The sequence below is a fragment of the Petromyzon marinus genome, chromosome 15, assembly GCF_048934315.1.
Source record: "Petromyzon marinus isolate PM22_M1 ecotype Great Lakes invasive population chromosome 15, UKy_Petmar_22M1.pri1.0, whole genome shotgun sequence".
Taxonomy (NCBI): Eukaryota; Metazoa; Chordata; class Hyperoartia; order Petromyzontiformes; family Petromyzontidae; genus Petromyzon; species Petromyzon marinus.
This window is the reverse complement of record NC_133681.1, coordinates 1,744,174-1,759,580: the sequence shown is the minus strand read 5'-3', so window position 1 is coordinate 1,759,580 and position 15,407 is coordinate 1,744,174.

Below are 15,407 nucleotides of genomic sequence, written 5' to 3'. Positions count from 1 at the left end.
TTTTTTATATCACTCGGATATCAATGCGACTGCACGATGATTTAAGGACTGATGCGGTCAGCTCAATTTTTACTTTCGCGAGCATCAGCTAAACGAGCGGCAATCTCCTATCTCCAGCAGCAGCAGCAGCAACACCTACAGCAGAAGCATAAGTAGTATCAGGAGGAGCAGCTAGAGCAGAATCAGCAGCAGCAGCATCAGCAGCAGCAGAATCAGCAGTGGCAGCAGCAGTGGCAGCAGCAGGAACAACAGTTGCAGAATCATCAGCAGAATCAGCAGTAGCATCAGTAGGAGCATCAGCACCAAAATCAGCAGTGGCATCAGCAGTAGCAGCAGCAGAATCAGCAGGAGCATCAGCAGCAGGAGCATCAGCAGCAGGAGAATCAGCAGTAGCATTAGCAGAATCGGCAGCAGATAAATGCAGGACTTAACGCGATTATTTTCGAAACGCTACCAGGCCGCCTTAGAATGGACATTTTCGGCGTAAGGCACTACCTCTAGAGTAACAATCCTATACAGTATTAGTGTACTCTGTGTACCTGCAGTGCTATGGACGTGTAAGTTGTAAGCATTAGGCGCATGCAAGTGTCGTGAGGCCAAATGAAGGGCATGCGGCTCATGCTTACACACAGACACAGAGACACACTCACAGCCCGTGCGCTAACCGCTGCGCCACCGCTCCTCACCGACAATTGAAATAAAAAAATAATTCGCAAGGAGCCGCGCTGCTGCTACTGCTGCTGCCCGGCTCCCCCCCCCCCCCCCGGGGCGCGAGGAGGGGGGGGGCTGTTTGAGGGTGGGTGGTGGGGGGCTAGGAGGCTGTTTGAGGGTGGGTGGTGGGGGGCTAGGAGGTTGTTTGAGGGTGGGGGGCTAGGTGGGGGGGAGGTAGGTGACGGGAAATAATTTCCCAGAACGTTGTTTCAGAGTCGAGATCGTTCTGGCTAAAACGAAACCCTGGGTGGAGGAGTGGAAATGATAATAAGTCTTGCCGAGGGGTGGGGGGTAGGGGGGGTGGGGGTAGGAGTGGGGGGTAGGGGGGGGAGGCGGGGGGTGACGGCTCCACTCAGCTCGTGTTGAACGCGACTTGTGAGCTGGGACCTCGGGCAACCAGTGGAAAGGAACCCGTGGAGAGACGAGGGGGGGGGGGCATGAAAGGGTGGGGCTGTGTGCGTGACTATGTGGCCAGAACCACGCCCGGCCGCCTTTGTCTTCTTCTCAAAACTGTCCTTTGCACGATGCGCCGGGTATGTCATCGGCTAAGGCGATGTCGTCCGAGGTGAAGTTGGTTGCGAGCGGGAATTGAACTCAGGTCGCCGGGTTCGTAGCGCAGTGCGCTAACCGCTGCACCACAGCTCCCGACTGACACACACAAATACAAATATCCCCCATATAGTCTCAACAGACTGTTGGGGCAAGTCCTGTTAGAGAGCACCTATTGAGGCCAGAACGGCACACGAGGGGGTGGGTGGCCAGCACCACGCCCGGCCACATTTGCTCACCCAGTGGCGATGTTTCATACGCATCGTCGCATCAGATGCTCTTTTGAGGCTGAGTCGACCTAGGCGAGGCCCAGGACCGATTCAGATAATCGTCACCGGTGTTGGCCGTGAGCGGGAATCGAACTCGGGTCGCCAGGTTCGTAGCGCAGCGCTCCACCACACTCACACACAAACACTCACACACAAACACTCACACACAAACACTCACACACAAACACTCACACACAAACACTCACACACACACTCACACCCAACACTCACACACAAACACTCACACAAACACTCACACACACACTCACACCCAAACACTCACACACAAACACTCACACAATCACACACACACTCACACCCAAACACTCACACACAAACACTCACACAAGCACTCACACACAAACACTCACACACACACTTACACACAAACAATCACACACAAACACTCACACACAAACACTCACACACAAACACACACACAAGCACTCACACACAAACACTCACACACAAACACTCACACACAAACACTCGCACACAAACACTCACACACAAACACTCACACACAAACACTCACACACAAACACTCACACACAAATACTCACACAAACACTCACACAAACACTCACACACAAACACTCACACACAAACACTCACACAAACACACACACAAACACTCACAGAAACACTCACACACACACACTCGCACACAAACACTCACACCCAAACACTCACACACAAACACTCACACAAACACTCACACACACACACTCACACACAAACACTCGCACACAAACACTCACACACAAACACTCACACACAAACACTCACACAAACACTCACACAAACACTCACGCACAAACGCTCACACACAAACACTCACACAAACACTCACACATAAACACTCGCACACAAACACTCACACAAACACTCACACATAAACACTCGCACACAAACACTCACACATAAATACTCACACACACTCACACAAACACTCACACATAAACACTCACACATGAACACTCACACAAACACTCACACATAAACACTCGCACACAAACACTCACACACAAACACTCGCACACAAACACTCACACACAAACACTCACGCACAAGCACTCACACACAAACACTCACACACAAACACTCACACAAACACTCACTCACAAACACTCGCACACAAACACTCACACAAACACTCACAAACACTCACACACACTCACACAAACACTCACACAAACACACACACAAACACTCAAACACAAACACTCACACACAAACACACACAAACACTCACACAAACACACACACAAACACTCACGAACACTCATGCACAAACACTCACACAAACACTCACTCACAAACACTCACGCACAAGCACTCACACACAAACACACACAAACACTCACACAAACACACTCACAAACACTCACTCACAAACACTCACACAAACACTCACACAAACACACACACAAACACTCACACTCAAACACTCATACACAAACACACACAAACACTCACACAAACACACACACAAACACTCACACACAAACACTCATGCACAAACACACACAAACACTCACACAAACACACACAAACACTCACAGAAACACACACACACTCGCACACAAACACTCACACCCAAACACTCACACACAAACACTCACACAAGCACTCACACACAAACACTCACACACACTTACACACAAACAATCACACACAAACACTCACACACAAACACTCACACACAAACACACACACAAGCACTCACACACAAACACTCACACACAAACACTCACACACAAACACTCACACACAAACACTCACACACAAACACTCACACACAAACACTCACACAAACACTCACACACAAACACTCACACACAAACACTCAAACAAACACTCACACAAAAACACTCACACAAACACTCGCACACAAACACTCACACAAACACTCACACACAAACACTCACGCACAAGCACTCACACACAAATACTCACACACAAACACTCACACAAACACTCACTCACAAACACTCGCACACAAACACTCACACAAACACTCACAAACACTCACACACACTCACACAAACACTCACACAAACACACACACAAACACTCAAACACAAACACTCACACCCAAACACACACAAACACTCACACAAACACACACACAAACACTCACGAACACTCATGCACAAACACTCACACAAACACTCACTCACAAACACTCACGCACAAGCACTCACACACAAACACACACAAACACACACAAACACTCACACACACTCACACAAACACTCACACAAACACACACAAAAACACTCACACTCAAACACTCATACACAAACACACACAAACACTCACACAAACACACACACAAAGACTCACACACAAACACTCATGCACAAACACACACAAACACTCACACAAACACACACACAAACACTCACACACAAATACTTATACACAAACACTCACACACACAAACACTCACACACAAACACTCATACACAAACACACACAAACACTCACACACACACAAACACTCACACACAAATACTTATACACAAACACACACAAACACACACACAAACACTCACACAAACACACACTCACACACAAACACTCGCACCAAGACCACGCAGCAGTCAAATTACAGCGATGATTGCGCGCGCCTGTCCAGTAGCCCCCCTCTCGCCCCCCCCCCCCCAGCAGTCTGCAGACAGCGGGGGGAGGGAGGGGAGGGAGAGAGGGGAGGGAGAGAGGGGAGGGAGAGAGGGGAGGGAGGGAGCTATCAAACTAAGTGCATTACGCGTGGCGGAGCTGATATCAGCGCGCGAACATCTCTCGTCACCCCCCCCCCCCACCTAGGCCCCCACCCCCAACCAGCCCCCCCCCCCCCTCGTGCCACGTGGGGGTGGGCAGCAGTAGCAGCAGCGCGGCCCCTTGCCATTTTTTTCCATTTCCCATTGTTGGTGAGGAGCGGTGGCGCAGCGGTTAGCGCGCAGCGGGGCTGTGAGTGTGTCTCTGCGTCTGTGTATGTATACACATCGCCGCTTGGGAGACAAAGGCGGCCGAGCGTGGTGCCCTATCGGCCTCCACAAGTGCTCCCTAACAACACTTTCCCCAAAAGTATGTAAATTGGGGTCATTGTCTTTGTGTAGTCTGGTGGAGAGCGGTGGCGCCGTGGTAGGCGCGTTGCTCTACGAAAACGCATCGGTGGCCAAGATTTGAACACGGTCCAAGGCTTCCCCTAGATTCGACTCAGCCTCAAATGGGTACCCGGTGCTGATGTGTAAACATCAGCACTGGGGACACAAAGGCGGCCGGGCGTGGTGTTCGCCGCACCACGTGGGCGCGTGCCGTGCCGGCCTTTAAAGGAGCACTCGCCCCAACAGTCTGCTCAAGACTATACGGAGGAGCTTTGTCTTTGTATGCGTTTGCACGCCTCTGTGTTCTGCACGATTTGTTCATCGTTTGTCTGTGTGCGCGCACGGGGGTGTGTGTGCGTGTCTCTCTGTCTCTATGTATTTGTGTGTGCGGCCAGTGTGTGTGTCCGCGCCAGTGTGTCTCTGTGTTCTGCCCTATTTATTCATTTGCTATTGTTTTGCTTGCGTGTGTGTGCGCGTTAGCGTCCGTGCGCGTGTGTGTGTCCGTGTGGGTGCATGTGAGAGTGTGCATGCGTGTGTGTGTGCGTGTGAGAGTGTGGATGCGTGTGTGTGTGCGTGTGAGAGTGTGGATGCGTGTGTGTGTGCGTGTGAGAATGTGGGTGCGTGTGTGTGTGTGTGAGCGTGGAGCGGTAGTGTAGCGGTTAGCGCGCTGCGCTACGAACCCGGCGACCCGCTTTCGATTTCCGCTCACGGCCAACACTAGTGACGATAATTATCTGAACCGGTCATGACCCCACCCACCCCACCAAACCCCTAGGTCGACTCAGCCACAAAATATAACCTGGCGTTGAATCATACGTCTGTCGTGATGATGATGAATGTAAATGCATGCCGATGATGCTCATCATGATGATGACTATGACCCCGATGATGATGATGCCGATGATGATGATGCTGATGATGATGGATACGTGGTGATTATACCACGTGCGTGCACCGCATGTGTAAATACACCCACGGTATATTTACACACGTGACGGCTGGGGGGGGGGGCAGTGGGACCAAGAGTGAGTCCCCCATCTCAGTGAGAGAGAATCCCTCCTCCCCCATCGCCCCCTCCCCCCATCCCCCATCGCCCCCCCGCCCTCCTCTCTGTAATCAAAGCAGCCACTTGACTCGATGACCCCACGCGCAGCACCGGATTAACGAGATGGCATGAACGGATCTGAGTCGGAATAACAAGGCCCATCGCGTCCATGTAGTACATGGACAAGGGTCCCCGCTGTTCGCGAGCAGCACCTGTGAAGGCCGGAATGGCACACGAGGGGGTGTGTGGCCAGCACTACGCCCGGCCGCCTTTGTCTCCCAGTGTTGATGTTTTACACACCGCACCAAGTACTCATTTGAGGCTGAGTCGACCTAGGGAAGGGCCAGATAATCGTCATTGGCGTTGGTGGCCAGTGAGCGGTAATCCAACTCGTGTCGCCGGGTTCGTAGCGCTGAGCTCTAACCACTACGATACCGCTCCCCGTGTAGTACACACGTACATGCATGAGATCATATTGTTCATACATGCATGTGCGCTTTATCTTTTCATTAATCTTGATTTGAAGCTTTCGTGACTGCAGGAATCCAGACTCTTTGGTTCTTTCGGTAAAGTCACGTAGGTATAATCATCTGACGACGGACGCTTGTGTTGCGCCCGAAACGTCGTGATTTATTTTATTTGATACCTACGTGACTTTACCGAAATAATCAAAGAGTATCTTTTCATAAGCCGCGTGGCGCTGTGGTGTGGAAGCCACCTGGTCTATCGCTCCACACGAAGCTGCGGGTCTTCTCGCCCACGGCGATGCCCTCCCTTCGCTACGCACACGAAACGTGAACCCCTTTAACAGAACATCTGCGCCGGTTTGAAACATTCGTGCTGACCTTGCATACAAGCCATCGTGAGTTTAGCCAGACCGGAGCACAGTGTGGGGAGCTCAACAGATCCTTAAGAGATCTGGACACTAAACTTCCTGCAGTCACGAAAGCTTCAAATCAAGCTTGACTAAACTAAAACTAAACTGAAAGTTTTACCAGGTAAGGCCCCACTGAGCGATGTACAGTAGCTCTTTTTCGGAAGCGACCTGGCCACAAATGATAGCTCAACGAAGTGGCTTACCACGTGGACATTTATAGCAGTCAAATACTGTAAACGCATGGTGATTCTAAATATGGAGGGAAAACCCGAAGGACACCGATAAAAATCCACGCGGCCACGGTGAGAGAGACATGCAAACTCAAAATATACAGCAGTCGCTCGGGTCGGCATCGAACTCACGACCTCCTGCATCCCAGGCGAGGTAGTTAACATCTCCAAGCCACCCACACAGTTCACATCACGGGCGAGCTCCTCTGGCAGGCGAGGCCGCTGTTGGCTGGGTCACGGATCCCGGGTCATGCTCAGCCACCGCGTGCCCAAGCAGCTTCTGTTTGACGGGCAGTGACGCAGTAGCGACCTTCCGGGTCTCATCAGCAGCACAGTCGGTCTCGTCAACGCAATACTGCTGCCTGCTAGTGAGATGTTAGTGACAAGCGCACTCCACCCTATGAAGGCCGGGAAGGTACACTAAGGGGGTGGGTGGCCAGCACCATGCTCGACCGCCTTTGTCTCCCAAGTGGTGATGTACAGTGGGGGAAAAAAGCATTTGATGCTCTGCTGATTTTGTACGTTTGCCCACTGACAAAGAAATTATCAGTTTATAATTGTAATGGTAGGTTTATTTGAACAGTGAGAGACAGAATAACAACAACAAAATCCAGAAAAACGCATGTCAAACATGTTATAAATTGATTTGCAATTTAATGAAGGAAATAAGTATTTGAACCCTCTCTCAATCAGAAAGATTTCTGGCTCCCAGGTGTCTTTTATACAGGTAACAAGCTGAGATTAGGAGCACACTCTTAAAGGGAGTGCTCCTAATCTCAGCTTGTTACCTGTATAAAAGACACCTATCCACAGAAGCAACCAATTAATCAGATTCGAAACTCTCCACCATGGCCAAGACCAAATAGCTCTCCAAGGATGTCAGGGACAAGATTGTAGACCTACACAAGGCTGGAATGGGCTACAAGAGCATTGCCAAGCAGCTTGGTGAGAACGTGACAACAGTTGGTGCGATTATTCGCAAATGGAAGAAACACAAAAGAACTGTCAATCTCCCTCGGCCTTGGGCTCCATGCAAGATCTCACCTCGTGGAGTTGCAATGATCATGAGAACGGTGAGGAATCAGCCCAGAACTACACGGGAGGATCTTGTCAATGATCTCAAGGCAGCTAGGACCATAGTCACCAAGAAAACAATTGGTAACACACTACGCCATGAAGGACTGAAATCCTGCAGCGCCCGCAAGGTCCCCCTGCTCAAGAAAGCACATATACATGCCCGTCTGAAGTTTGCCAATGAACATATGAATGATTCAGAGGACAACTGGGTGAAAGTGTTGTGGTCAGATGAGACCAAAATGGAGCTCTTTGGCATCAACTCAACTCGCCGTGTTTGGAGGAGGAGGAATTCTGCCTATGATCCCAAGAACACCATCCCCACCGTCAAACATGGAGGTGGAAACATTATGCCTTGGGGGTGTTTTTCTGCTAAGGGGACAGGACAACTTCACCGCATCAAGGGGACGATGGACGGGGCCATGTACCGTCGAATCTTGGGTGAGAACCTCCTTCCCTCAGCCAGGGCATTGAAAATGGGTCGTGGATGGGTATTCCAGCATGACAATGACTCATAACACACGGCCAAGGCAACAAAGGAGTGGCTCAAGAAGAAGCACATTAAGGTCCTGGAGGGGCCTAGCCAGTCTCCAGACCTTAATCCCATAGAAAATCTGTGGCGGGAGCTGAAGGTTGAAGTTGCTAAACGTCAGCCTCGAAACCTTAATGACTTGGAGAAGATCTGCAAAGAGGAGTGGGACAAAATCCCTCCTGAGATATGTGCAAACCTGGTGGCCAACTACAAGAAACGTCTGACCTCTGTGATTGCCAACAAGGGTTTTGCCACCAAGTACTAAGTCATGTTTTGCAGAGGGGTCAAGCACTTATTTCCCTCATTAAAATGCAAATCAATTTATAACATTTTTGACATGCGTTTTTTTGGATTTTTTTGTTATTCTGTCTCTCACTGTTCAAATAAACCTACCATTAAAATTATAGGCTGGTCATTTCTTTGTCAATGGGCAAACGTACAAAATCAACAGGGGATCAAATATTTTTTTCCTCACTGTATATATACACCGCACCAGGTAATGATTTGAGGCTGAGTCTACCTAGGGGGACGCCAAGGACAGGTTCAGGTAATCGTCACTAGTAATGTTGGCCGTGAGCGGGAATCGAACCCAGGTGGCCGGGTTCGTAGCACAGCACGCTCACCGTTACACTATCGCTCCCTATCACACACATACAGACACACACAGAGACACACACACACATAGACACACACACACAGACAACAACAACAACCGCCATTCGCCACTAAGTGGTGGTAACGTCACCACGACGCTTGTGCCAGGCCATGTGCACCTTGAGGCCACGTGAAGTGTCGAACGCCCGCTGGCAGGAGGTCACAGGGCAGACCCAGGTGCCACGGGTCGACTGACTGAGATGACTGGCTGATGCACCACCTGTGCCTCCTACTGTGCCAACCTGCTGTGCTTTAGCCACCCGGCGCTCCGCTCGTTGTTGTGAGCGTCGCTCCTCTGCCCTCCGCTGTTGTTGGAGGGCGACTGCCTCCAACTGCTCAGTAGCGTCCTTCACGAGCCTCCTCCACAGAGGCCGATCTTGACACCGCTGGTACCAGTAACCGGCAAGTCCACTCAGCTCCACGTCCTCCTGTACCACATCACTCCATCTCTTCTCTAGCCCGTGCCGCGCCCGTTTAGCCCCCTCGATCCGGCCGAACAAAAGCTGTTTCGGCATGCGGTGGCTGGGCATGCGGGCTACATGACCCAGCCATCGCAGCCTTGCCTGACGGAGGAGCTCACCGATGGGACCTTGCCCAGATCTTTCAAGGATTTGTGAGCTCCTCACACAATCCAGCCTGGTTAGGGGGGTCCACGTTTCGCAAGCGTAGAGAAGGGAGGGAATGACCGTGGCCGAGAAGACCTGAAGCTTAGTGCGGAGCGACAGACCAGGTAGCTTCCACACAGCGTTACGCAACCGATGAAAATATATTGCCGCTCGACTGATTCGGAGTGAGACCTCTGCTGTTAAACTGGAGCCGGTCATAAGCACACTGCCCAGGTATGGGAAACTCTCCACTCTCTCCACAACTGCCCTATCACTGATTGGGAGTTGTGGGGGTGGAGTGTCCGATGGTATAAAATACCCAGGCAGGTGCTTAGTTTTGGTGGGGCTGATGGCAAGGCCCCATCTCTTAGTGGCACGCTCCAGTCTCAGCAGCAGCGTCTCCAACTCTTCCTCTGAATGAGCAGCTATTACAAAATCATCGGCATACAAAACGTGGTTGAGCAATAGGGAGCCATCCCTTGACCGCACCCGGGCATCGATCAGCCTCCCATTATATCTGTACCAAATGGAGATTCCCCCGGTACAGTTATTGAAGGCTTCACGAACTACGTGGTCAAAATAGATGTTAAATAATGTGGGAGCCAGAGGACATCCCTGTCGCACCCCAAGGTGTACAGGGAATGACTCTGACTCCCGGCCACGTAGTTTTACCCGGGCCCGCTCACCATAATGAAGGTCCTTAATGATCGTGAGCAGAGGGTCAGGGACTCCAAAAGCACGAAGACAACCCAGAGCCCAGGCCTACTGATGGTATTATAGGCCTTGACCAGGTCAATAAAGCAGAGATGTAGGTCTTGTTGGAATTCCCTACACTACTGCTGTAGCAGACGGACAGAAAATATGGCATCTGTGCAGGACCGCCCTTGCCTGAAACCGCATTGGGGCTCCGCAAGCCTCTCCTAAGCGTGCCTGGCAAGGCGATGTTGAATAATCCTTGCCAGGACCTTTCCCGGCACACTGAGGAGTGAGATGCCCCTGTAGTTGTTACAGTCTGTGCGGTCCCCCTTCTTACAGAGGGGGACCACCAGGGCATCCCTCCAATCCTGCGGAACCCGTCCAGTGGTCCAGACTGTTGTTATGATGTCATATAGGGCAGTCTGTGCACAAACGCCACCCTCCCTCAGCATTTCGCTTGGGAGATCATCTCTGCCCGCTGCCTTTCCTGGTCTCAGACTCCGGATCGCCTCCACTAGACACACACACACAGACACACACAGACACACACACATAGACACACACACAGACACACATAGACACACACACACATAGACACACACACATAGTCACACACACACAGACACACATAGACACACACACATAGACACACACACACACAGACACACATAGACACAACAACAACCGCCATTCGCCACTAAGTGGCGGTGACGTCACCACGACGCTTGTGCCAGGCTATGTGCACCCTGAGGCCACGTGAAGTGTCGAACGCCCGCTGGCAGGAGGTCACGGGGCAGACCCAGGTGCCACGGGTCGACTGACTAAGATGACTGGCTGATGCACCACCTGTGCCCCCTACTGTGCCAACCTGCTGTGCTTTAGCCACCCGGCGCTCCGCTCGTTGTTGTGAGCGTCGCTCTTCCGCCCTCCGTTGTTGTTGGAGGGCGACTACCTCCAACTGCCCAGTAGCATCCTTCACGAGCCTCCTCCACAGAGGCCGATCTTGACACCGCTGGTACCAGTCATTGGCAAGTCCACTCAACTCCACTTCCTCCTGTACCACATCACTCCATCTCTTCTCTAGCCCGTGCTGCGCCCGCTTTGCCCCCTCAATCCGGCCGAACAAAAGCTGTTTCGGCATGCGGTGGCTGGGCATGCGGGCTACATGACCCAGCTATCGCAGCCTTGCCCGCCGGAGGAGCTCACCGATGGGACCTTGCCCAGATCTTTCAAGGACTTGTGAGCTCCTCACACAATCCAGTCTGGTTAAACCCAGGATGGATCGTAGGCAGGCCAGCCTATATGTTTCTAACCGGCGAAGATGTTCCATTATGGGGGTCCACACAGACACACACACATAGACACACATACATAGACACACACATACACACACACAGACACACATAGACACACACACACAGACACACACACAGACACACATAGACACACACACATAGACACACACATAGACACACACACATAGACACACACATAGACACACACATAGACACACACAGACACACACACACAGACACACACATAGACACACACACAGACACACACACAGATACTCTTAGAGACTCTCACAGCCGTTTAATCAGCGCGAGCTCGTGGCGCAGTTCTCGAACTAATGAAGAGCGCTCGTGACGCGCCGGGCAACGAGGGCGTTCAATCCGCGGCACTAATCACCTCGTCTTGCCTGTCGCCAGCTACATCGCCGCTTGTGTGTGGTGGGGGGTGGTGGTGGGGGGTAGTGGGGGGGCAGTGGGGAGGGGAGGGGTGTGGTAGAGCCGGTGGAACGGTGGCTCGCGCGCTGAGCTACGAACCCGGCCGACTGCGAGTTCGATTCCTGCTCTCAGGGCCACCAACACGAGTGACGATTTTCTGTCGCAAGGTCCTGGCCCTGGGCCGTCTAGGTCGACTCAGCCTCAAATGAGTGCCTGGTGCGGTGTGTAAATATCGTCACTGGGGAGACAAAGGCGACCGGGCGTGGTGCTGGCCACCCACCCCCCTTCAGAGGCGTTACTCGATAACAGCACTTGCCCCTGCAGTCTGCTAAAGCTACACGGGAGATCTTTGTCAGTCTGGTGCCCCCCCGTTCCCCCCCCCCCCCCGTCCTTACTTCCCCCTACCCTTCCTTTCACCCCCCCCGCCATCCCATTCCCCACAATCCCCCCCTCCACCCCAACTCCGCTCTAATGAGAAACTTGCAATGATAAAATAATTAGACAATGCTCAGTTTCGTCATCACCATCATTAGCCGCTGTGTTCTGTCCACTGCTGGATGAAAGAAAGCATCTCGCAGAACTGTCGCCAGCTGTCACCGGTCTCGCGATGAAACAATCCATCCAGTTTCCCGTCATTCATTTAACTCAGCTAAAACTAAACTATTTTTTTTTATTTTGCCAGGCAAGGCCCAAATGAGCTTCCTAGCTCTTTTTTCAGAAGTGACCCGGCCACAAATGATAGCTCAACAAAGTGGCTCATCATCATCACGTGGAAATGTATAGCAGCCAAATAATCTAAACGCGCTGTGATTCTGAATGCTGGAGGGAAAAACCGAAGGACCCAAAGAAAAATCCACGCGACCACGGCAAGAAAGACACCGCGAACTCCAAATATACAGCAGCAGGCGTCACGGTCGCGATCGAACCCACGTACCTCCTGTATACCAGGCGAGGAAGTTAACATATCCTAGCCACCGTGACTGTAATTTAATCCAGGAGAGCCTCTCTGAGTCTCCAGACTCTGCTATTCAAGGCGGTCCTGCTACAATGGAATGATGTTAGTCTCTTCATTGCATTATTGAGAGTTTGGTTTTGGGCGAGTCTATGGCTGTGTATGGACTTGTGGTTTTCTGTGATAGTCTATGGATCGCTGTGAATTGCATCATGAATGAGAATCTCTGTGTAAGTGTCTGGGTATCTGTGCGAGTCTATGGGGTTCTATTTTAGTCTATGGGCCTCTATGTGAGTTTATGGGCCTCTGTGTGAGTCTATGGGTCTCATTGTGAGTTTATGAGAGTCTATGTCAGTCTATGTCAGTCTAATGGTGCTCCAGTTTCCTCCCACCTGTATAATAATAATAAACGCAACTCATTATTAATTGTCTGCAAACATTTTTATAATAGAAAACCCAATGTAGTAGCAGCGGCAGGAGCCTCCTGAGAGCGAGTCATACGACTCTCCTTGATATCTAACTAATAATAATAATAATTTATATTATTAATACGTTGACTCAACCCATTATTCTTCTCTCCGGGGTGCATAAAAAGTGTACTTCTCTATGGGGAAGTCCACAGTTGGTAGTCCTGTGCCGAGACTTACTCGCCTCCACCCACTTCGCCCTTCCAGCCACAGGAAGGTGGAATGTCTACCGCTGGCTCTGACGCACTGTAAACGTTCGATGAGCATCAATGCCTTAATGCTCACGAGCAGGGGGGGGAGCAATTGCCCGCTCTGGCTCCGTGTAGTGGACATCTGTGACAAAGAGCTTCGTCGCTTATCGGATTCCTCCTGCAGCAGAAATAGAGGTTCTAAATAAAGATGCCGTGCGTTCTCTCTTCTGCACATTACATTTGCGCTGAGTGTGATTCTCTGGTCACCATCTCAACAACAACAACAACAAAGCACCCCCCCTTTGTACTGGCGCATTGAGATGGACTGCATTGAGAGGCTTAGCGGCGTAATAAAACAAAAACCCCAACAACAATATTCGATAGATTTAGGCTGATTACAATACATCTTTGCGTGATCCACCAACCCAGGTCTATACAGCGCTGCATGGACAAGCGCTGCGCGTAGCCTACCACTCCAGCAGTCTCACGCCTCGCATTGTTCCGCCAATGATCATTAATTTAAAACACGATTTAAACACGTTAACCGTTGCGTAATTGCACGAGTGTAATTACTTGGAGGCTGCTGCGTTAGGTGTTGACGTTCAGATTAAACAATAATATCTTCACAGTCTTGCGTGAAGGTTCATGCGTGACTGTGTGTGTGCGTTTAGCAAGGTACAAGAGGACGTGGAGCTGGGTGGACTTGCCGATGACTGGCACCAGCGGTGTCAAGATCGGCCTCTGTGGAGGAGGCTCGTGAAGGACGCTACTGGGCAGTTGGAGGCAGTCGCCCTCCAACAACAACGGAGGGCGGAGGAGCGACGCTCACAACAACGAGCAGAACGTTGGGTGGCTAAAACACAGCAAGTGGGAACAGTTCAGTGGTTGCCTCGGCCAGCCCATCTCAGTTAGTCGACCCATGGCACCTGAGCCTGTCCCGTGACCTCCTGCCAGCGGGCGTTTGAAAGTTCACCTCTACGTGCACGTAGCCTGGCACAAGCTCCGTGGTGACGTCATCGCCACTTAGTGGCGAATGGCGGTTGTTGTTGTTGTTTGTTAAGGCTATACGGGGGATTTTTGTATAATGTAAGATCGATTGTGGGGAGCGGTAGTGTAGCGGTTAGCGCACTGCCCTACTAACTCGGTAACCCGAGTTTGAAGTCCGTTCACGGCCAACACCAGTGATGATTATCTGAAACGGTCATGGGCATCCCCTAAAGCAAACTCAGCCTCAAATGAGTACCTGGTGCTGTGTAAACATCGCCACTAGGGATACAAAGGCGGCCGGGTGTGGTCGTGGCCACCAACTTCCTCGTGTGCCGTTTCCAAAAATCTCTTAAGGCTATACGGGGATCTTTGTCTTGCGTGTGTATGTATGTGTGAGTGTGAGTGTTCCTATATGTGTTTGTGAGCGTTATTGTTTCAGCACGTGTGCTTTGCGAGTGTGTGAGTGGGTGTTTGTGAGAGTGTGGGCGCCGTGAGAACCATGCCCTGGGTAATTGACTCGAGTCGCTTGCTCACTTCATTATCCGCTTCCCTCGAGATAACCAAGAGATTCAAACTGTGCCCCGTGAAGATAATAGCCAATCAGTCCGGGGCCCTTGCGAGTTGAATCACGCCACACAAACACAAAGACCCCCCCCCCCCCCCGTGTAACCTTCACATCCTCTCGGTGCAAGTGCCGTAAGCGAGCAGACAATGCCATTTGCCTTTCC